The 22,719-nt window shown below is 42.6% G+C and overlaps 2 long non-coding RNA genes across 4 annotated transcripts in view; both read left to right on the top strand.

Annotated features, from left to right (window-relative positions):
• The window catches only part of LOC146396078 (uncharacterized), a 1,511,729-nt gene that overhangs the window by 1,098,150 nt on the left and 390,860 nt on the right, over positions 1-22,719 (top strand). The gene's annotated exons all lie outside the window — the stretch shown is intronic.
• Positions 1-22,719, top strand: part of LOC102162816 (uncharacterized) — a 54,636-nt gene that overhangs the window by 1,589 nt on the left and 30,328 nt on the right. For all 3 annotated transcript variants that reach the window (XR_014828934.1, XR_014828932.1, XR_014828933.1), the window contains exon 2: positions 4,648-4,909. This is a non-coding gene — a long non-coding RNA (uncharacterized LOC102162816). The remainder of the gene's footprint in view (positions 1-4,647; positions 4,910-22,719) is intronic.

Below are 22,719 nucleotides of genomic sequence, written 5' to 3'. Positions count from 1 at the left end.
ACATACCTGGTGCTTTTTCTGACCCTCATGCCTTTGCTTTTGCATTTTCCTGTAGCTGGAATTCCTTTTGCTTTAAGGCCACTTGTCCTAAACTTAACCCATTATAGCTACATACCATCTCTTCTTCCTCTCTGTCTATATAACTACATTTGGGTTGTATATGGTTTTCTGCTTTTGGTTGCTTTCATTATAAGTGCACATGTATTTAAATGATAAGCTCCATGAGGTGGGATCTCTTATTTTTCCCATTGCCAAAGTGGTTGGCCACGACTTTTTAGGTGCTCTGTAAAAATTTGTTAAAAAAATATGTGAATGAGTATTCAGCTCAGCCTGCTCTCTGCTCCCTCTTTTGCCTTAGCTCCTGAAGCGGCGTGAGGCTAACAGTTTCAACCACAAATACTGCAATACAATTATTGTTTGGTCACCAGATGCCTTATGTTTCTAGAATTGTATTAAATGTTTTCACATGCTTTTTTTTTTTTTTTGTCTTTTTAGGGCCATACCCGAGGCATATGGAAGTTCCCAGGCTAGGAGTCTAATTGGAGCTGTAGCTGCTGGCCTACGCCACAGCCACAGCAACGCAGGATCCGAGCCATGACTCCAACTTGCACCACAGCTCACAGCAATGCAGGATCCCCAACCCACTGATCAAGGCCAGGGATCAAACCCTCATCCTTGTGGATACTAGTGGGATGTGTTTCCAATGTGCCACAATGGGAACTCCTCACATGCATCTTAAAATGTATTATTGTTTCTTTCCACCTTTTTTTGTTCACTTCCCCATATGGTATTTTGGGCTGGAAAAATTAGAAAACACAAGGCTGGAGACATAAAGACTTGATGGGAGAGTAATAATACTAGTCATGATAATAACCATAGCTGGCACTTATTTAGCTGTTAGTACTTGTCAGACTGTGTTGAACTCTTTTACAGCTCAGCTCATTTAATGCAAGGCCTCTACTAGGTAGGTACCATGTTTTCTCTATTTGACACATGGGAAGCTGAGCCACTGATAGGTCAAGGGATAGCTAAGGTTAGAGGTTGTTATAGACTGAATGTTTATGCCCCCCCATTCCCATCTCACCCTCCCACCCCCCACCCCAACCAATTTATGTGTTGAGATCCCAATCCCAAGGTGATGGTATTTGGTGGTGGAGCTTCTGGGAGGTGGTTAAGTCACAAGGGTGAAGCCCTCATCAATGGAATTAGTGCCCTTATAAAAGGGACCCCAGAGAGCTCGCTTTCCCCTTCTGCCATGTGAGGACACAGCAAGAAGACAGCCATCTAATGAACTAGGAAGCAGGCTCTTGCCAAACACCGAATCGGCTGCCGTCTTGATCTTGGACTTCCCCACCTCCAGAATTGTGAGGAATAAATGTTTATTGCTTGGAGTTCCTGTCGTGGTGCAGTGGTTAACGAATCCGACTAGGAACCATGAGGTTGCGGGTTCGATCCCTGGCCTTGCTCAGTGGGTTAAGGATTTGGCGTTGCCGTGAGCTGTGGTGTAGGTTGCAGATGTGGCTCTGATCCCGAGTTGCTGTGGCTCTGGTGTAGGCCGGTGGCTATAGCTCCGATTAGGGGTCTAATACCCCTAGCCTGGGAACCTCCATATGCCGTGGGAGCGGCCCCAGAAAAAGGCAAAATGACAAAAAAAAAAAAAAAAAGTTTATTGTTTAAGCCACTCAGCCTTTGGTAATTTGTTTTGGCAGCCCAAATGGACTGAGACAGAGGTCCTTTTACGTTGATGTCCTCCCCCCGCCCCCTTCCTCCCATTCCCCTTCCTCTCCTCTCTTCTCCCCTCCTCTCTTTCTTGGTATGCACTCTCAATTCTGAATCTTGTAAAAGTTTATTTTTAGGCAATAAAAGCCTTGATTTCCTTCCCTGCCCCCCTACAGCTGCTAAATCTCTTCCAATTACCAATGCCTCTAAGTCTTTCGTAGGGATTGTCCAGAACAGTGCCGTCCAATACAGATGTCATGTAAGCCACAGATGGAAGTCACATATATAATTAACATTTTTCTAGTAACCACATTAAGTAGAACAGATGACATTCATTTTATGAATGTATTTTACTTAACCCAACATAGCCAAAATATTATCATTCCAAATCTAATATATATAAAATTTTAATAATTTTACATTCTTTTTTGGTGACATGTTTTCAAAATCCAGTGTGTATTTTGCCCTCCCAGCCTCCCTGTCTGGACTGGCCTCATTTCAAGGGCTCTGTAGCCACAGTGGTTTATATCTATGACATTGGACAGTGAGGGTCATGCCACTAAGAAAACGATCGTGTTGTGCAGCACACCTGGGCTAAGTGGAGGCGGTTGCCTGTGGCTGAAGATTACTACACAGCTCAAGGGAGCCAAGTCTGTCTGTAACCCATTCAGGGCTCAGATGGGAAGCACCATTTCTCAGTCCTTTCAAAGGTGTATGCCTTTTGATAAATATAAAAATCTTACAGCTTTCTATTTGAAAATTCAAAATGAGTAAGTTTTTTCAATTGAAAGCATTCTATTTGTTGAATGTGTGAATTTAATTTTAAGTTAACATACAGCCAGCCCCTCTGTATATTAGGCATCACTGAAGGAGTTGCAGATAATTCATGGTTAGGAAGGAGGGACCTCGTATCAGGTCTGCGAACGAGTTCACACAGGCCATCGGAATCAGCTCTGGCGTGGCTGGACTATTCCTTGTCAAAGTTGAAGCCAGGCCACTCACCCTGCGTGAGCTGCTGCCTCAGCATTTGTTATAGTGAAGAACAAAGAAAACCTGGGAAAACATTCCTGCCTTGTCTAGGTCCTGGGGGTGAAGGAGACAAAATTAAAAGGGAGGTTTTTTTTTTTTGTTTTTGTTTTTGTTTTTTTTTGTCTTTTTAGGGCTGCACCTTCGGCACATAGAGGTTCCCAGGCTAGGGGTTGAATCAGCTGCCCACCTACACCATAGCCATAGCAACGCTGGATCCTTAACCCACTGAGCGAGACCAGGGATCAAACCCATGTCCTCATGGATACTAGTTGGGTTTGTTACCACAGAGCCACAACGGGAACTCTAAAAGGGAGTATTTTTAACAAACCTACCATGGGACAGCCAGCACACAGTGGGCACAGTGACCTATCTGATTTACGTAAGCATTTTAAGGGATCCCCCTTTCTTCCATCCCTGGAGCCTGGAGTTGGCAGTCTGCTGGGGAAGCACAGAGAGGAGCCTTTATCTTATTCCCTGCTGTATCCTCCAGCCTGGCCCAGTGATTGACCCATGCAGGGACTCAGCCAATGTGAAATAAATACACCATTAATTACATATGTGCCAGTTCTGGCCAGCAGCCTCTGGCCTCTTCTAACTTGGAATCATTCTTTTTAAGATGATGGCATTTTCAACTGTCCTTCAGGACTGGTTCCAGGGTAGCCTCGAACTCTGTTGCAGAGCTTGATTTCTATTTGTTCAGGGAACTCTTTTGGCCCTGACAAAGCTCTGTTCTGGAGGAGGCTAGGCCAGGCAGTGATTCAGAAGCTGGCCAGGCTTGCCAAACAGTGAGAGATGGCTGAGGGCTGGAGTGCAGCTGCTCGAGGGCATTGTATAGGTGGGGCTGGCCAAGCTGGCCAAAGCTTCAGGTATTACCTACAACACAAACTGAGATCTTAAAGGATAAGGAGGATTTAGAACCGTCTTGCTTTTTGGGTGACACTCCTTTTTATTTGTCTTTTTAGGGCCACACCTGCAGCATATGGAGTTTCCCATGCTTGGGGTTGAATAGGAGCTACAGCTGCTGGCTTACACCACAGCCACAGCAATGCAGGATCTGAGCCGCGCCTGTGATCTACACCACAGCTCATGGCAACGCTGGATTCTTAACCCACTGGGCGAGGCCAGGGATTGAACCTGTAACCTCATGGATACTAGTTAGATTTGTTTCTGCTAAGCCATAATGGGAACTCCATCGGGTGACACTCCTAATCAGCCCATGTCAAAGATGTATTCTGTTTTTTTGGCCACATCTGAGGCATGGGGAAGTTCCCAGGTGAGGGATCAAATCCATGCCATGTCAGTGAATGGAGCCGCAGCAGTGACAATGCTGGATCTTTAACCCACTGAGCCACCAGGGAATTCCTATTCTCTGTGTTTCAAATTAAAAAAAAAAAAAAAAAAAAAAAAAAGGTTTTTAAAAGCTTTTCCCAAAGTATAAGTTTAGAGTACTATAATAATGAGTCAGTGACTTTACAAAGTAGGTGTTCCCCTTCTTGGAAACTCCAGTGTATCCCCATGAGGGGCAGTGTCTGCCTCGAGGAGGTCATCTGGGTTGGATGTCCCCTGGCACCTATCCTGATTCTGATGGCGTATGTTTCTGTGTCCTTTCTGATTGCCAGCTGCCATTGAGACCCCCACTCTGTCCTTCCTTCCTCCTGCCAGGAGTGTTGCTCTTTGATATATTTCTCGTATCCTTTAGTCTTCTGTCTACCCCCACTAAGGCCCTCCTGCTGGCTGCATCTCATGCCCCTTCCCAGACACAATCCTGAAGCCTCTTCCTCACCCCCAAGCTCCCCGTGTTTTACATATCTTGTTCTCAAGTCAAAAATCTAAGCATCCCAGAACATGGGCCCTGTTCAAGCCTGTCAGGCCACTCATTCATCCTGTCTTCTCTTGCAGGCACTGACTCTGATTCTGCCTGGCTGCACCGCTTGACTTCTGCACAGCGGCTTTCAGGCAGTAGAATCCCAGTTTGCTGCCCAGGCCCTGACCTGTGAGAGAAGCCCATCCTCCTGGAGGAAGGGGGGCTTTTTCTAAGGTACTTGAAGATGCCCTCCTACCTAGAGCAGCCTGCAGTGGTAACCAGAGCCCACGTGACCCCGCCCTGATGGAGCTTGGATTGAGGTGGGAAGATGTAATGAGGAAATAAGCAGACTCAAAGGTAAGCTTAAAAATGGGGCAGGGCAATGAGGAAAAGTAGAAGGTGCTGTGAGACAGACATCTATGGGCACCTACGTAAGGTGAAGGGGACGAGCTGGCTTCCCGAGGAAGTGATACTTATATCGACATCTAGGAGGCAAGAAGGTGCCAGTCTGGTGAGGGAGGGAGGGGAAATCCCAGGCAGAGGGGCAGAGTGTTGGTTAAATTGATGTGTCAGCTTGGCTCAGCTCTGGGGCCCAACTGTTTGTTCAAACACTGGTCTAGATATTGCCGTAAAGGTATTCTGAACATCTGCAATTAGCTGACTTCAAGTAAAGGAGATGGACACTAAGTGAGTCTCAAAATCAGCTGAAGACCTTAAGAGCAAAAGCAGGCTTCCCGATGAAGAAATTATTTTGTGTTAAAACTGTAACACAGAAATACTCCCTGAGTTTTTCTAGCCTGCTGGCCTGCCCTGCAGTTTTTGAACTTTTAATGAGCCAGTTCCTTAAAATGAATACCTTTTTGTGCATATATATTTATACATGGATGTGTGTATATATTAATATGTATATTTAATGTGTATGTGTGTTTATGCATGCATATGTGTAAGTGTCTTATCTATCTATCTTTCTGTCTATCTACTTATCTCATCACCCTGGAGATCCTGTTGTGGCTCAGTGGGTTAAGAACCTGGCATTGTGTCCTTGAAAATATGGGTTCTATCCCTAGCCTTGCCCAGTGGGATCTGACATTGCCACAAGCTGCAGCATAGGTTGCAGTTGCGGCTCAGACCCAGCATCTCTGTGGCTGTGGCTTAGGCTATAACTACAGCTCTGATCTGACCCCTAGCCCAGGAACTTCCATATGCTGCATGTGCAGCTGTAGAAAGAAAAAAATATATATATCTCATTACCCTGACTCATTCGAATGGCATGTGCAAAGACTTTGAGGAAGGGAAAAGCTGGGTCCATTCAAGGAGCTGAAGAAAGCCATGCGGCCCTAGTGCAGTGATTGTGGCACCAGGATCCTTGGACAAGGCTGGCAGGGCAGACCGTGCAAAGCTTTGGAGGTCACATTGAGAATTTGTGTTTTATCATCAGAACAAGGGAAGCCATTAAAGGCTTCTGTAAGTTACAGAACTTTCTCTCCAGTCATGTATTCCGTAGCTAATTTGTTACCTAACAGATCAGTCATACCTTAACTCACACAATACACCTAAGATATCCCTCAAGCAGTGAGTGACTAATGCTGGGAATTAGCAGGCAGATAGAAGAGTTATTTTGGCCCAGGAAGGCTTCACAGGCCTTCACATGATGTCCCTGAGTGGCTCACTACTCCACCTACACTAGTTCAGTTGGGTCCTGCAGCAGTGACCATGCAGCAGCTCTGTCCTCTCCAGCAGTCAGGTATCCCCTGCAGCTGGAGGTACACAGGCCCTCTTACTCCCTCTGGGAAAGCCAGAGTGCTCCAGGGAGGTGGGAGAGGGCCTGCCACTGTGATTCCTACACTGCCTTGTCCACTGCCCCAACCACCCTGGGGAATGGGGGCCCTGCATCTGAGTGCCCTGCCTTCAGGTGGCTTGATGTGGTGGAGCTGAGGCTCAGCTGGAGTTGCTCAGGGTCCAGGCTCAGAGCTCTTACCTTAGCTGTCTGCATGTGAAAGCAGGCAGATGCTGGCCCAGTGGGCAGACTGTCCAGGGCTGGGAGGCTTCATAGGGTGATGAGACACGGGGTAAAACAGGACCCTGGATGGTGGCATTTATTATAGCCTGGGATGTGTTGCTTAACCCACCAGATCCTAACTGGATCAGAGCTCCAGAGTTGATTGGTCTGTAGAAGACTGTTCACACTCCCTCAAGATTGCTTTCAAATGCAGGGTCTTTACATTAATTTGAAAGGAGAAACCGTACTGTGCAGACAGTGTTGGACCAGTGCACTCTCCCTGTAGCCTAATGTACAGAGAAAATCAAACTCATCAAAACACTTTTCGGTGGGCCTTTGGTATTGGGCAGAAATATTCGAGTGCTCTTTCACTCTAGTCAGAGAATCTTGATGCCTCCACCTCAGTCAAAAACAGGGGCCATATGGGTCATGTTTGTGGCTGAACTCCCATGTAACAGGTGCTTGATGTAAGTATTTATTGAATGAATAAATGAATTATTAAACTCTTGTCTGGGATGAGCTTGCTTATTAGTGTTGACAACATAGGTAGCACCAGCAGCTGAGGTTTATTGTCAATTGATCATGTGCAGGCACCTGCCAGCACTTTGCGTGGATTGCATCCTTTAATCCTCAAGACAATTCTATGAAGCAGGCACAGCCAGTGCCACCATTTTAGATGAAGAAACCGGGCCTCAGAGAAGTTAGGTAACTACCTTCCCTGGGCCTCACAGCCAGTAAGTGATGGAGCAGGGATTGGACTCAGTTCAGTCACACTTCTGAACTTTTGCCAAGTACTATTGTGATTTAGCTTCAACAAGGCTATATCAACAATCTTACCTCTTCGAGACCAGTTTACTATAATTGATCATGACTCACCTCTTCTATAGACACACTCCTCTTTAGATATGGAATTACTATTTTGTCTGCAGGGTGGTCATGTTTGCTGGTAAGCCTGATTTTTCCCTGTCTCCAGCTTACATGGTGATTTCTACAGTCTTGTTTTCTGCAGGTCTTCATTGAACGATATTATAGGTGGCCATTGACTCTATTGCACAAAGCTTCTTATTTCCTCGGAGAGCTTTTCCCTTTCTCTTGGTTGGCATGTAGCAGCTATATAATTTAGTTATTTATACTTTTGAGTGCTGGACTAGGGGAAAAACCCAAAATCTATGATAGGTAATGAATCCCAGACCATCTGCATCTATGAACAAAGAGTCCCAGGGGGTCAAGACTATCAAGAAGATACAAATGCTCCACAGAGGAAAAGGCAAGGGCTTCAGGACAGGTTGGGCCCCAACTCTCCAATGAGCCTCCCTACTCTGTCATATGGCCTAGATGGGTATGATAGTGGGTGAGGAAGAGGGGGAAACTGAGAGACAACAGTGTATGCTGTGCTGGGTCAAGAGGTTTCTTGTAACCTTTTTATGTCATGGTTGAAAATGCACATAAAGAAAAAAAAACAATGAAAGAGAATTGTGATGCATCATCATGGCCTCTTCCATGCATGGTTCTGAAACTGCACAAGGTGACCCTCTCCCAAGCTGCAATCAGCCAAATAGATTGTCCCAGGATTTCAAAAGGTCACCACCGTAGGAAAGGAGATTCTTCTACCACTTATATACTTATTTTTAGGACCTGGAATAGCTTCCTGGTTGTCTCTCTTGTGAGCCCTCTGAAGGAGGTAGAATTCAAGAATTATGGGTCACCTTCATATGCCTGAAGAGTTTGACAGACCAAACTTGTCACATGTATATAGATTTCTGTAGGATTTTTTTTTTTTTTTTGTCTTTTTTTTTGCTATTTCTTGGGCCACTCCTGCGGCATGTGGAGGTTCCCAGGCTAGGGGTCGAATCAGAGCTGTAGCCACCGGCCTACAACAGAGCCACAGCAACGCGGGATCCGAGCCACGTCTGCACCACCGGCCTACACCACAGCTCATGGCAACGCTGGATCGTTAACCCACTGAGCAAGGCCAGGGACTGAACCTGCAACCTCATGGTTCCTAGTTAGATTCGTTAACCACTGCGCCACGACGGGAACTCCCGGATTTCTGTAGGATTTTATGTAGCCTAGAAATCCTGGTAATCATTTTACACAGAACTATGCATTTTCTGAATAGATCATTTTGATGCTATGAATATATGTCCTGGAAAATCGGATGAGGTGACAAATCAAATTATTCACCCAAGAAACAGATGATTACATTATTGTAGAATGGGTTAAGTTTCATGTACTATGACATCTTTGAGTTTGACCTGAGGTAGGGGATCTGTGACTGCACATTGGAGGTACTGACCAAGTGCAGAAGATCCCCCTGTGTATCATATGGAGTTGGGATAGAATCGGAGGGAGAAATGATAAGGATACAGGACCAGCTTTCTGCTTTAGCATCTTGAGTTTGCCTAGCAGAGATGCCCTGGTTTTGCTGTCTTTAGGGGTGGATTTCACTTTTTTGTTGAGATAAGCCTCTCAGTGGTAGGGATGGCTTCAGGAGGGAAGGCCCTTGGTAACAAAGTATTGTGAGTAGAACTTAACCAGCTTCTTGCTTGATGTGTAGGAAGGTCCTGGTGGTGATGTAGATAGTTCCTCCTTCTCTAACAGGGTGAGCAGCTGTTATAGAATGAAACCTCCCTCTTGTTTTAGGGGTTAACAGGCATTCCTTCTCTTTGCTGCTGGTCTAGAGGCTTAATAAGGTGAAAGGAATTCATTGAACATCACCTGCTTGTTCACCTGTTCTCTCAGAGAAGGTGAGCTGCCTCCACTGCTGGTTTTCTCTGTAGACATTCTACAATCCTGAGAATGGCCCAAGATATAATCTAGACAGGCTGATTATAAAACAAATCCTTGGAGTCTTATTTTTAGATTTTTACCAGTGCAGATCAGAGATGGGATTAAGATGGTGAACTAGAAGGACTGGAGCTCACCTTCTCTCATAAAAACAACAAAATTACAACCAAATGCTGAATAAGCAAATGGAATGGAAACTTTCAAAAAGACATCCTACTCCAGAAGACAAAGGGGAGGCCACGTCAAGAAGTAGGAGGGGTGATTATGTGATATAAGCAACCCCATACCCGCTGGGTGGGAAGCCCACAGACTGGAAGGTAACTGTATCACAGACTCACCTACAAGAGTGAGAGTTCTGAGCCTCACGTCAGGTCTCCACTCCTGGGGATCTTGCATTGGGAGAAAGAGCCCCTGGAGCATCTGGCATTGAAGGCCACTGGGGCTTGTGCACAGGAGCTCCATGGGACTGGGGGAAATGGAGACCCCATTCTTGAAAGGTGCACACAGGCTTTCATGTGCACTGGGTCCCAGGGCAAAGCAGAGGCTCCATAGATTTCTGGGTCAGACCTGACTGCAGTTCTTGGAGGATCTCTTGGGAAAACTGAGGGTGACTGTGACTTGTTGTTGGGGAAGGACTTTGGAAGCAAAGCTCTCAGGAATATTCATCAGTGTGCGTTTCTCTGGAGCTGGCCATTTTGAGAAAATCCGGCCCCACCCATCAGTGCTGAGAAGCCACAGGCCAAACAATAATCCAGGTGGGATCACAGCCTCACCCATCAGTAAACTGGCTGCCTAAAGACAGCCCCCCACCCCAGGCACATAGCCGCCTCTAATCTCACCCAGAGACAAAGCCCCACCCACCAGAGGGATAGCAATCAGCCCCACCTACCATTGGGCAGGTGCCAGTCACTCCCATCAGGAAGTCTACAGCAAGCCCCCTGTACCAGCTTCAGCAACAAGGGGGGCAGACATCAGAAGTAAAAGAGGCTACAACTCTATAAAAAGGTCACCACACCAAAAACCTATAAAAATGAAAAGGCAGAGAACTATGATGCAGATAAGGGAGCAAGAAAAAAATCCCCAGAAAGACTGCTAAATGATCTGGAGATTCGCAGCCTCCAGGAAAAAGACTTTAGACTGATGATGCTGAAGATGATGCAAGACATTGGAAATAAACTGGAGGCAAAGGTTGATAATTTACAGGAAACACTGAGCAAAAAAATACATGATTTAAAACTTAAGCAAGCAAAGATGCAAAATACAATAACTGAAGTAAAGTCATTAGAAGCAACCAACAGCAGAATACATGGGGCAGAAGAACGAATAAGTGAGGTGGAGGACAGGCTAGTGGCAATCACTGATGCAGAACAGAAAAGAGAAAAAAGGTTGAAAAGAAATGAAGAGAGTCTTAGAGAACTCTGGGGCAATGTTAAATGCACCAACATCTATATTATAAGGGTGCCAGAAGGAGAAGAGAGAGAGAAAGGGACAGAAAAAATATTCAAAGAGATGACAGCCGAAAACTTGCCTAACATGGGAAAGGAACCACTCACTCAAATCCAGGAAGCACAGTATGTACCATATAAAATAAACCCAAGGAGAAACAGCGTGATACACATATTAATAAAACTGACCAAAATTAAAAGACAGAGAAAATATTGAAAGCAGCTAGGGAAAAGAAACAAATAACAGACAAGGGAAGCCTGATAAGGTTGTCAGCAGATTTTTCAGCAGAAACTCTGCAGGCCAGAAGGAAGTGGCATGATATACTTCACCTGATGAAAGGAAAAAACCTTCAACCAAGATTACTTTACCCAGGAAGGCTCTCATTCAGATTTGAAGGAGAAATCAAAAGTTTCACTAGATAAGCAAAAGCTGAGAGAATTCAGCAACACTAAACCAACTTTACAACAAATACTAAAGGATTTCTCTAGGCAGAAAAGAAAAGGCCACAACTAGAAACAAAAATGCCACAAATGACAAGGCTCACCAGTAAAGACATATATACAGTAAAGGAAGGAAATCATCCACACACAAATATGCTACCAAAATCAGAAATCGTGAGAAGAGGAGGGTACAAATGCAGGACACTGGAGATGCACTTGCAATTCAGGGTAACTGCAAACCAAAAATCTTCAACTGATGCATCCACAAATAAGAAAAATCAACTCAAATACAGCACTAAAGATAGTCATCAAACCACAAGAGGAGAGAACAAGAGAAGAAGGGATGAAAAAAGAGAACAAAAACAAATCCAAAACAGTTAATAAAATGGCAATAAGAACATACATATCAATAATTACCTTACATGTAAATGGACTAAATGCTCCAACCAAAAGACAAAGACTGGCTGAATGGATATGAAAAGAAGATTGATATATTTGCTGTCTTCAAGGGACCCACTTCACTTCTAGGGACACATACAAATTGAAAGTGAGAGGATGGAACAAAATATTCCATGCAGATGGGAGTCAAAAGAAAGCTGGAGTAGCAATACTCTTATCAGACAAAATAGATCTTAAAGAATATTATGAGACAAGGAAGGACATTACATAATGTTCAAAGGATAAATCCAAGAGGAAGATATAACAATTGTAAATATATACGCACCCAACATAGGATCACCTCAATATATAAGGCAATTGCTAGCAGCCTTAAAAGGAGAAATTGACAATAACATAACAATAGTGGGGACTTTAACACCCCACTTACTACAATGGACAGATAATCCAGACAGAAAATCTACAAGGAAACACAGACCCTGAGTGAAGCATTAGGCCAGATAGACTTAATATATATTTATAGGACATTCCATCCCAAAGCAGCAGAATACACATTCTTCTCAAGTGTACACAGAACATTCTCTAGGATTGATCACATTCTGGGCCACAAATCAAGCCTCGGTAACTTTAACAAAATTGAAATCATATCAAGCATCTTTTCCGACCACACACTATATGACTGGAAATCAAAAACAAGGAAGAAACTGCAAAAAACACAAACATGTAGAGACTAAACAACAGGCTACTTAATAACCAATGGATCACTGAAGAAATCAAAGAGGAAATTAAAAAATAACTAGAAGCAAATGTCAACAAAGATACAACACTCCAAAACCCATGGGATGCAGCAAAAGCTGTTCTAAGAGGGAAGTTTATAGCAATACAAGCTTACCTCAGGAAACAAGAAAAAGCTCAAATAAACAACCCAACTTTACATCTAAAGCAACTAGAGAGAGAAGAACAGACAAGAGTTAAAGTTAGCAGGAGGAAAGAAATCATAAAGATCAGAGCAGAAATCAATGAGTAGGGATACAATCCCATTTACCATCACATCAAAAAGAATGAAATACTTAGGAATAAGCCTACCTAAAGAGACAAAAGACCTGTATTCTGAAAATGATAAGATGCTGATGAAAGAAATCAAAGATGACACAAACAGATGGAAAGAGATACCATGCTCTTAAATTGGAAGAATCAATATTATCAAAATGACTATATTATCAAAGGCAATCTATAGATTCAGTGCAATCCCTATCAAAGTACCAAGAACATTTTTCACAGAACTCAAACAAAATATCTTAAAGTTTGTTTGGAAGCACAGAAGACCCAGAATAGCCAAAGCCATCCTGAGAAAGAAAAATGGAGCTGGAGGAATCAGGCTCCCTGACTTCAGACTATACTACAAAGCTACTGTCATCAAAACCATAGGGTACTGGCACAAGGACAGAAATATAGATCACTGGAACAGGATAGAAAGCACAGAATTAAACCCACACACCTACAGTCCGCTAATCTATGACAAAGGAGGCAAGTGGAGAAAAGACAGTCCCTTCAGTAAGTGGTGCTGGGAAAACTGGACAGGCACATGTAAAAAAATGAAATTAGAATGCTTCCTAACACCATACACAAAAATAAACTCAAAATGGATTAAAGACCTAAATGTAAAACCAAATACTATAAAACTCTTAGAGGAAAACACAGGCCAAACACTCTCTGACATAAACCACAGCAATATCTTCTCAGACCTACCTCCTAGAGTAATGACCATAAAAACAAAAATAAACAAATGGGACTTAATTAAACTTAAAGGTTTCTGCACAGCAAAGGAAACCCTAAACAAACTGAAAAGACAACCCACAGAATGGGAGAAAATATTTGCAAATGAAGCTACTGACAAGGGATTAATCTCCAAAATTTATAAATACCTTCTGCAGCTCAATACCAAACAAACAAACAACCCCATCAAAAAATGGGCAGAAGATCTAAACAGACAGTTCTCCAAAGAAGAAATATAGATGGCCAAAAAACACATGAAAAGATGTTCAACATCACTAATTATTAGAGAAATGAAAATCAAGACTTTGAGGTACCGCCTTACATTGGCCAGAATGGCCATCATCAAAAAGTCTACAACCATTAAATGCTGGAGAGGGTGTGGAGAAAAGTTAGAACCCTATTACACTCTTGGTGGGAATGTAATTTGGTGCAACCATTGTGGAAAACAGTGTGGAGATTCCTCAGAAAACTAAAAACAGAATTACCATTTGATCCAGCAATCCCACTCCTGGGCATCTATCCTGAGAACATCGTGACTTGAAAAGGTAAATGTACTCCAGTGTTCATTGCAGCACTATTTGCAATAGCCAAGACTTGGAAACAACCTAAATATCCAGCAACAGAGGAGTGGATAAAGAAGATATGGTACATATACACAATGGAATATTACTCAGCCATTAAAAGGAAAGAGATAATGGCATTTGCAGCAACATGGATGGACCTAAAAATTATCATGCTACATGAAGTCAGCCATACAATGAGACACCAACATCAAATGCTGTCACTTACATGTGGAATCTAAAATAACGACACAATGAACTTGTTTGCAGAATAGATACTGACTCATAGATTTTGAAAAACTTCTGGTTTCCAAATGAGACAGGTTGGAGCATGGGAAGATGCGCTGGTGGCTTGTGATGGAAATCCTATAAAATTGGGTTGTGATGATTGTTGAACAACTATAAATGTAATAAAATTCATTGAGTAATTTTTAAAAAAAGAAATAGGAGTTCCCGTCGTGGCTCAGTGGTTAACGAATCCGACTAGGAACTATGAGGTTGCGGGTTCGGTCCTTGCCCTTGCTCAGTGGGTTAACGATCCGGCGTTGCCATGAGCTGTGGTGTAGGTTGCAGACGCGGCTCGGATCCCGCGTTGCTGTGGCTCTGGCGTAGGCTGGTGGCTACAGCTTCGATTCAACCCCTAGCCTGGGAACCTCCATATGCTGCAGGAGCGGCCCAAGAAATAGCAAAAAGACAAAAAAAAAAAAAGAAATAAAATAGATTTTTACCAGTGCAGGTGAGCTACTGCATCATGTGGTCCAAGCATAGGGTGGGATCTTTTGGGCGCTGAGGTCCTCATGGGGGGCATTGTGTAATTAATTAATTGAGGGCAGAGATAAGCCAGCCCAAGAAAGCTGTGATAAACATAGCTAAAGGTTCAGAAAGAGGGAATGACTGTTCCCTTAGCCTTAAGGGTAATTCCCAGTCTCTCTTGCCTCCATTACCCTCCAAAAGGAAAGTGTTGCCATCAAAATAGGCCAAGGGAAGAGGCTATTTTATTGGTCACTCCTTTCATTATGTGGACATTTCAATGAGAAGGGCTTTCCCAGTGACAAGTTCAAGTTGAGATGTTCTCTCACCCCTCTCTTGGATGCTTTTCTGTCCATGGGATGGAAGAATGAGAAGGTTGGGGTTGGTCTCAAAGGGAGGCTGGAGAGGTAAGGGCTCTCAAAGGCAGGGCTGGGTCTCCTTTCCTGGGAGGAAGTTGGTGTCCTCTCTCTTCCTCTCTGGTTCCTCTTTGCCCCCATGACTTTTCCTCCTACTAGCCTAAGGAAAGAGAGCTTAGGGCATTGCTCACAAGGGAACATTCCAAATCCTGGAAGGCCTGGGGTGGGGATTTGACTCTAGATTTTATGGAGAAATTCTTCTTTTTACCTCTAGTTTGTGCAAAAGGATTTCCATGTATATGCCAGTATAGCTCCCAACATTCTACATCAGGGTTTGGGGATAAAGATCCAAAGGAAAAATGAGCTTATTTTTACATCAGTGACTGGGAATTTGTCAGTGAGTTTTAGGATTCCCTGTCATCGTTCTTTACAATATATTTTTTTTTTTTTTTGGTCTTTTTGCCTTTTCTAGGGCCACTCCCACAGCATATAGAGGTTCCCAGGTGAGGGGTCAAATCGGAGCTGTAGCCGCTGGCCTACGCCAGAGCCACAGCAATGGCAGAGCCAAGCTGCGTCTGTGACCCACACCACAGCTCACGGTAACGCCGGATCCTTAACCCACTACTCGAGGCCAGGGATCAAACCCATAACCTCATGTTCCTAGTCGGATTCAGTAACCACTGAGCCACGATGGGAACTCCTGTTATTTACAGTTCTTTGTCAGCTACCCTACAGTGAGACAATGAAAAGCTTCTTTAAGAAGCATAAACAGGAGTTCCCTGTAGTGGTGCAATGGAAATGAATCCGACTAGGAACCATGAGGTTGCGGGTTTGATCTCTGGCCTCTCACTCAATGGGTTAAGGATCTGGTGTTGCTGTGAGCTGTGGTGTAGGTAATAGACACAACTCGGATCTGTCGTGGCTGTGGCTGTGGCCGACAGCTACAGCTCCGATTTGACCCCAAGCCTGGGAACTTCGATATGCCTCAGGTGTGGCCCTAAAAAAAAAAAAAAAAAAAGCATAAAAAGAAAAGCTCTACTTGTATGTGTATCAGTTAAAACTTTCTAGAGAAGAATTTTGTTCTCAAGAGACTACAGAAAAATCAACAATGCTTACTTAAAACCAATTTCCATATTGTTTACTAAAATTCAAAGACTTAGTGGTTTATTCAAACCTCTGGGATGTTATCAATATATGTGTGTGTCTACGTGTGTTTGTGTGTGTGCGTGTGTGACTGTGTAGTAATTGGAATTGATTTTTAAATATGTATAAGGAGTTTCTTTGTTTTTGACTATTTTCTTTCTGGAGATGTACTGATTAATTGGGAGTTAAAGAGTTCATTTGTTTCTCTACCATTCAAGACCCTGTTTCAGGGAAGGGAGTAAAGTGTCTGCCTTCCAAAGCTACACAGTATGTAGGGTCAGGGAGAATAGCGTAGGTCCCCAATTGTCCTCATACTGGCCCTTGCTCTTCACAGTGGTATGGTCCACTTACATAACCTTTTCTAGTTGCAAAACAATTACGTTCTCTTAAGCTCAAAGAGGGCTATTAAAATACCCGAGTTTTAACAGTTTTTAGGGGCTCTTAAGGGACATTTGGCTGCATTTGAGAAAAAAGAGATTTCTATGAGACCCATTAGTGGGAATGTTGAGGAGTCTTTGGCACCTGGTGAGCTAGTCCTGCTTCTTACATCATTGTGGTTCTGGAGGCAAATTGGCCTTGGTTAGTGTTTTCCTGGATAAAGCACTCCAGTATTTCCTCACCTGTTAGATTGAGCCACGTGAAAGTAGCATTTTTATGTCAAAAATAGTCAAACATCAACAATTTTATATGATTTAATCTAATATTAAATAAGAGCATCTAGTGATAAAGTACTACACCCTTGCTTTAAAATGCTTTGCTTTATTCTTCTAGTAGACATATGGATTTCTTTAATTTTTATATTTGGTAATACCAATTTAGAAATTTTGGTACATGTTTGTGTGAGACCCTTGAGGAAGGATCCCTTTGATATTCTTCTTGGGTTAAAGGGGCTGAGTAAAGCCGGAGGCCATCTGGAAACCTTTTAGGTCTTATGCAAGGGCTGTTGTTAGCCCCAGGCAGTGAGCAGAGCAGATGCAGACTGCATTGGCAGGCCCTCTCCCTCTACCTTGGCTAACCCTGGCTCCTCCTGTCATCTATTGCTACATGAAGGGCAAGGGAACTGTGAGGGGCTGTGAAAGGAATCAGACTTATCTTTTTGTTTCATTTAAGCATTGGCTCAAATGCACTCCTTTGAGCCAGGCTTGCCAAGTGCCAAGTCCTCTGGTGTTGGCAGGTGACGCAAAGACTTGGGAGATAGGCAAAACCTCCAAAGACCCTGCAAAGGGCATCAGTATGATTTCTGCTTTTTTTTTTTTTTTTATTAAAAAACCAAAACAAAACAAAACAGCAAACCCAACCTAAGGACTTCTGAAATGAATGTCCTGGTGCTAGAAACACCATCTGAGGCCTTATTATAGCAGATGGCAGCTGTGGACACTCCTTTACACCTGGCATCTTCTCAGTGTGGTTTCCCCTTCTGTGTTTTTTCTTCTGTGTTTTTCTTCTCTGTCTCTCAGGGTTTTTTTTTTTTTTTTTTTTTTTTTTTTTTTGAGAGTTACACAAATAGTATATTTCCTCCAGCTTCTCTCTCTCTCTTTTTTTTTGTCTTTTCTAGGGTCACACCCGAGGTATACGGAGGTTCTCAGGCTAGGGGTTGAATCAGAGCTGTGGCCGCCAGCCTACACCACAGCCATAGCCACACCAGATCTGAGCTGCATCTGTGAACTACACCACAGCTCACGGCAACGCTGGATCGTTGACCCGATGAGCAGGGCCAGGAATCAAACCCTCAACCTCACGGGTCCTAGTCAGATTCGTTAACCACTGTGCCACGACAGGAACTCCTCTCAAGGTTTTATTCTCTGTAAATTCCTCCATATGATTTTTGTCCTGAGAGGTAGGTAGATTGGCTCACTCATTCATTAAAAACAAACAAACAAACAAACAAACAACAAAACCATTTACCAGACAAATGAAGGGAAGACTGACCTTAGATACTTACCTAGAAGGAACTGATTGCTATTGGGTTTCATGTTGGTGCCAGCAGAGACAGGGAGCTCCTCTGACACATCAGTACTTTTTAATCTGGCATTTTGTATGGCTTTGGACCATGGGTGTCCAGGACTCCTTCAGGAGAAAATTTCAGCTCCCTATGGTATAAAGCCCAAGACCTTGAGTCCAAGACTCCATCAAATCTAAAACTTAGAAAACGAATCTCATTTTTTTAATGCTGTGCTAAAAATTTCCAAGCACCATCTAAAGGCGAAGGTCCTAGGAGTTCTCTTGCGGCACAGTGGACCGACAGTTTTCACTGCAATGGCTTGGGTCACTGCTGTGGCTCAGGTTCAATCTCTGGCCTGGGAACTTCCACATGCTGTGGGGTAGCTAAAAAGTAAATAAATAAAGATGTAGTTCCTTTTAAGTGACCACTCCCTCTGGAGTCCAAGTGTATCCAGCTATCAGTATTCTACTTGTAGATGCAAGAAGTGATTTTTTGATGTTCCAGGAAAATGCCTGGATTTGCTTGTAAAAACAAATTTTGGACTTGGGTGTTTGGAGTGTATATACTTACAATTGTTGTATCTTCTTAATGTATTGACTCCTTTATCATTATATAATGACCTCCTTTGTCTCTTGTTACCCTTTTTGGTATGAAGTATTTTGTCTGATATGTCTTCTTTTGTGCTTCCATTTGGTTGAAATAATCACCTCCCATCCTTTCACTTGAAGCCTATGTGTCTTTAGGGCTGAAATAAATGGGTAGCATACAATTGGGTCTTTTTTTATTCACCCAGCCACTGTATGCCTTTTGATTGGTGAGTTCAATTCACTGAACAATTAGAGTGATTTGATATGTAAGGATTTACTACTGTCATTTTATTTGCCTTCTGATTATTTTGTCTCTCCACTGTTTCTTTTTCCATCTGTTTCTGTTTACCTTTTAAGTTGGTGGTTTTCCATGATGATTTGCTCAGCCTCCCCCTTTTAATTTTTTTATGTAAACATTTTTTTTTTTTTTTTTTTTTTAGGGGCCACACCTGCGGCATATGGAAGTTCCCAAGCGAGGGGTTAAATTGGAGCTGCAGCTGCCAACCTAAGCCACAGCCCCAGCCATATGGGATCTGAGCCTTGTCTGTGACCTACACCACAGCTCACAATGACAGAAACATGATCTTAACGCACTGAGCGAGGCCAGGGATCGAACTTGCATCCTCATAGATACTATTTGGGTTTGTAACCCATTAAGCCGCTATGGAAACTCCCATCCCTCTTTTTAATATTTCGTGTCTTTGGCCTAGATTTTTGCTTCGTGGTTTACATAAAACACCTCATAAGTAAAACACCTTTTACTGTGAGGTTTACACAAAATACTTCACAAGTCAAATAGTTCTTTTACATAAAATAGTTCTTTTTACATAAAACACCTCCTATGTAAAACACCTTTTACTGTGAGGTTTACATAAAACACCTCATAAGTAAAATCCTTCTTTTTCTGTGATAGAATTTTACTTTTATTCTCCCATAAAGATTCCATTCTTTTACTCTTCTCCTTTTGTATTTTTGTTGTCACAAATTAGCTGTCTTTATGCTGTGATTTCATGACCAAGCAGTAGTAGCTATAGTTATTTTTAATGCTATTTTCCTTCAACCTTTGTACTATAGGTAAGAGTCTAATATATTGTTATAAAAAAGAGTTACAGTATTCTAATTCTGACTATTTATCACCTTAATCAGAATTCTGTGTACTTTCCTTTTTCTGTTTCAACTTGAGCTCTTTTCAACATTTCTTGTAGGGCAGGTCTAGTGGTGGTGAATTCTCTTAGCTTTTGTTTGGGAAAGACTTTATCTGAAGGATAACTTTGCCAGACAGTATTTTTGGCTGGCAAGTTTTATCTTTCACCATTTTGAATATTTCATTCCACTCTCTTTGGCCTATAGAATTTCTGCCAAGAAATCTTCTGACAGCCTAATAGGGATACCTTTGTAGGTTACTGTCTTTTCTTCCCTGGCTGCCTTTAAAATTCTTCCTTTATCAGTGACTTTTGATAATTTTAATATGTCTCTTGGAGAAGGTCTTTTTTTTTTTTTGTAGCAATAATAAGGTGTTCTATTAGCTTTATAAATTTGTGTATTCAGTTTCTTCCCTAAGTTTGGGAAGTTCTCAACTATTTTTACTCTAAACGTGTCCTTTGCTCTCTTGTCCCTTTCTTCTTCTTCTGGAATGCCCATTATTCTTATTTTGGCTTCTCTAATGTAGTCAGATAGTTCTCGTAAGTTTTATTCACTTTTTAAAAATGTTGGTTCTTTCTTCTCTTCCACTTGAATCATCTGTATTTCTTTTTTTTTTTTTTTTTTGTCTTTTTGCTATTTTTTTGGGCCGCTCCCGTGGCATATGGAGGTTCCCAGGCTAGGGGTTGAATCGGAGCTGTAGCCACTGGCCTACGCCAGAGCCACAGCAACGTGGGATCCAAGCCGCGTCTGCAACCTACACCACAGCTCACGGCAACGCCGGATCGTTAACCCACTGAGCAAGGGCAGGGACTGAACCCGCAACCTCATGGTTCCTAGTCGGGATTCGTTAACCACTGCGCCACGACGGGAACTCCTGAATCATCTGTATTTCTATCTTTGAGCTCACTAATTCTTTCTCCTGTATGATCTGCTCTATTTCCAATGTATTGTAATGCATCACTCATTTATTGAGTTCTTTAGCTCCAGAATTTGTTTCTTTTTCAGATTTTCAACCTCTTCAGTAAAGTAGTCCTTCTGTTCACTACTCTGATTCCTGAGATCATTGTATTGTCTTCCTGAGTCTTCTTGTAGCTCATTAAATTTCTTCATAACAGATATTGAAAATTCTTTGGCATTCCTGTTGTGGCTTAGTGGAACTGAATCTGACTAGTAACCATGAGGATGCAGGTTTAATCCCTGGCCTCGATCAGTGGGTTAAGGATCTGGCTTTGCTGTGAGCTGTAGTGTAGGTTATAGACGTGGCTTGGATCTGGCATTGCTGTGGCTGTGGCAAAGGCCAGTGGCTACAGCTCTGATTTGACCCCTAGCCTGGGAACCTCTATATGCCGTGGGTGTAGCCCTAAAAAGAGACCAAAAAAAAAAAAAAATTAAAAAATTCTTTATCAGATTTTGTAAACATTTTTTTTGTAAAAAGAATTCTTTACCATGTCTTTGGTTCTGTTGCTAGAAAATTGTCATTTCATTTTTGTGATACCATATTACCATGATTTTTCATGATATTTGATGAAAATTGTGTCTGTCACTGCATTTGAGATAGCAAATTCCAACAAGACTTTGCTTATTTTGATTCTTACAGTTCAATGGACTGGTGGTTAAGAGCCTTCCTTTTGATTTCCAGAAGGTGATCCTGTAGCACAAGTTTTTGCTTTCTCTTACCAGTGCTAACTAATTGCTAAGATTGGGAAGTGTATTTATTTATTTTTAAAGGCAAAAGGTGATGGCGGGGCCAGTTAGCACTTGGGGCTTTGGGTGTAACCATGCCTGATCTGGAGGGCCTCCAGCAGTGGGGCCCCAGAGATTCATGGGCATCCTGGGGCAGACAGCAGGAGACACTTTCCTTCAGTTCTCTGCCTACTTCCCTTTCCTTTTCGTCTCCCCAGGGACTTCGGTCTCACCTGAAAGAGAGTAACTGTCCCTCCACTCAGCACACGTGGCTGGGCAGACCCTGACTCCCCACCCTCACCCTCCACCTCCTTTGCCAGAAAAGTCGAGTGTACATTAGCTGCTGCCTTCTCTGCCATCACTGGTTCTGCCACTAGAGGCTCTGCCTCTAACTCCCTCCTTGCCACCTCCTCCTGGGTCCAATCCACTCACTTTTGGATGCACATATGATGGATGGACCTCTCAGGGGCCTTCATATGCCTTGCAGGGGTGCTTTTTCTTGGTTATGGGTGTCCGATTAGTTGTAAATCAATGGGGAGAGAAAAAGGAACAACTCATGACCTCATGCTGCTAATGTCACTGATTATAAATTTTTTGATATGTAATCTAATAGAATTTTTAGCGTTTATAAGTACCTAATACTAGTCCATCTCCTTATAGAATTAAAGTTGCAAAATTTCACCTTAATCAATCTTGATATTATGTAGTCGTTAAAATTAATGGTTATGAAGATGAGGTAATCATGTGGCAAATAGAAATGATAAAAACATATCAAATGAAAAAAAAGCAGGCTATGAATTATATACATGTAAGGCCTGACAGTGTAAAACCCCCAGAAGAAAACATAGGGGAAAATCTTCTTACCAGTGGTCTTGGCCATGATTTTTTTTGGAATTGACACCAAAAGCACAGGTAGCAAAAGCAAAAGTAAGTAAGTGGGACTGCAGCAAACTAAAAGGTTTTTGCGTAACAAAGGAAATACTCAACGAAATGAAAAAGCAACCTACATAATGGGAGAAAGTATTTGTAAATCATATGTATGATAATGAATTAATATCCAAAATGTGTAAAGAACCCATAGAACTCATAGAACTAAATAACAATATATAAATAACCCCGTTGAAAAATGAGCAAAGGATGTTTTTCCAGAACGGACATA

Source organism: Sus scrofa, chromosome 15 (genome assembly GCF_054392235.1).
Source record: "Sus scrofa isolate SSC_HxYL_T2T_F1_AM1 chromosome 15, Sscrofa_HxYL_maternal_Yorkshire_Landrace_v2.0, whole genome shotgun sequence".
Classification (NCBI taxonomy): Eukaryota; Metazoa; Chordata; class Mammalia; order Artiodactyla; family Suidae; genus Sus; species Sus scrofa.
This window is presented reverse-complemented; position numbering and strand designations above follow the sequence as displayed.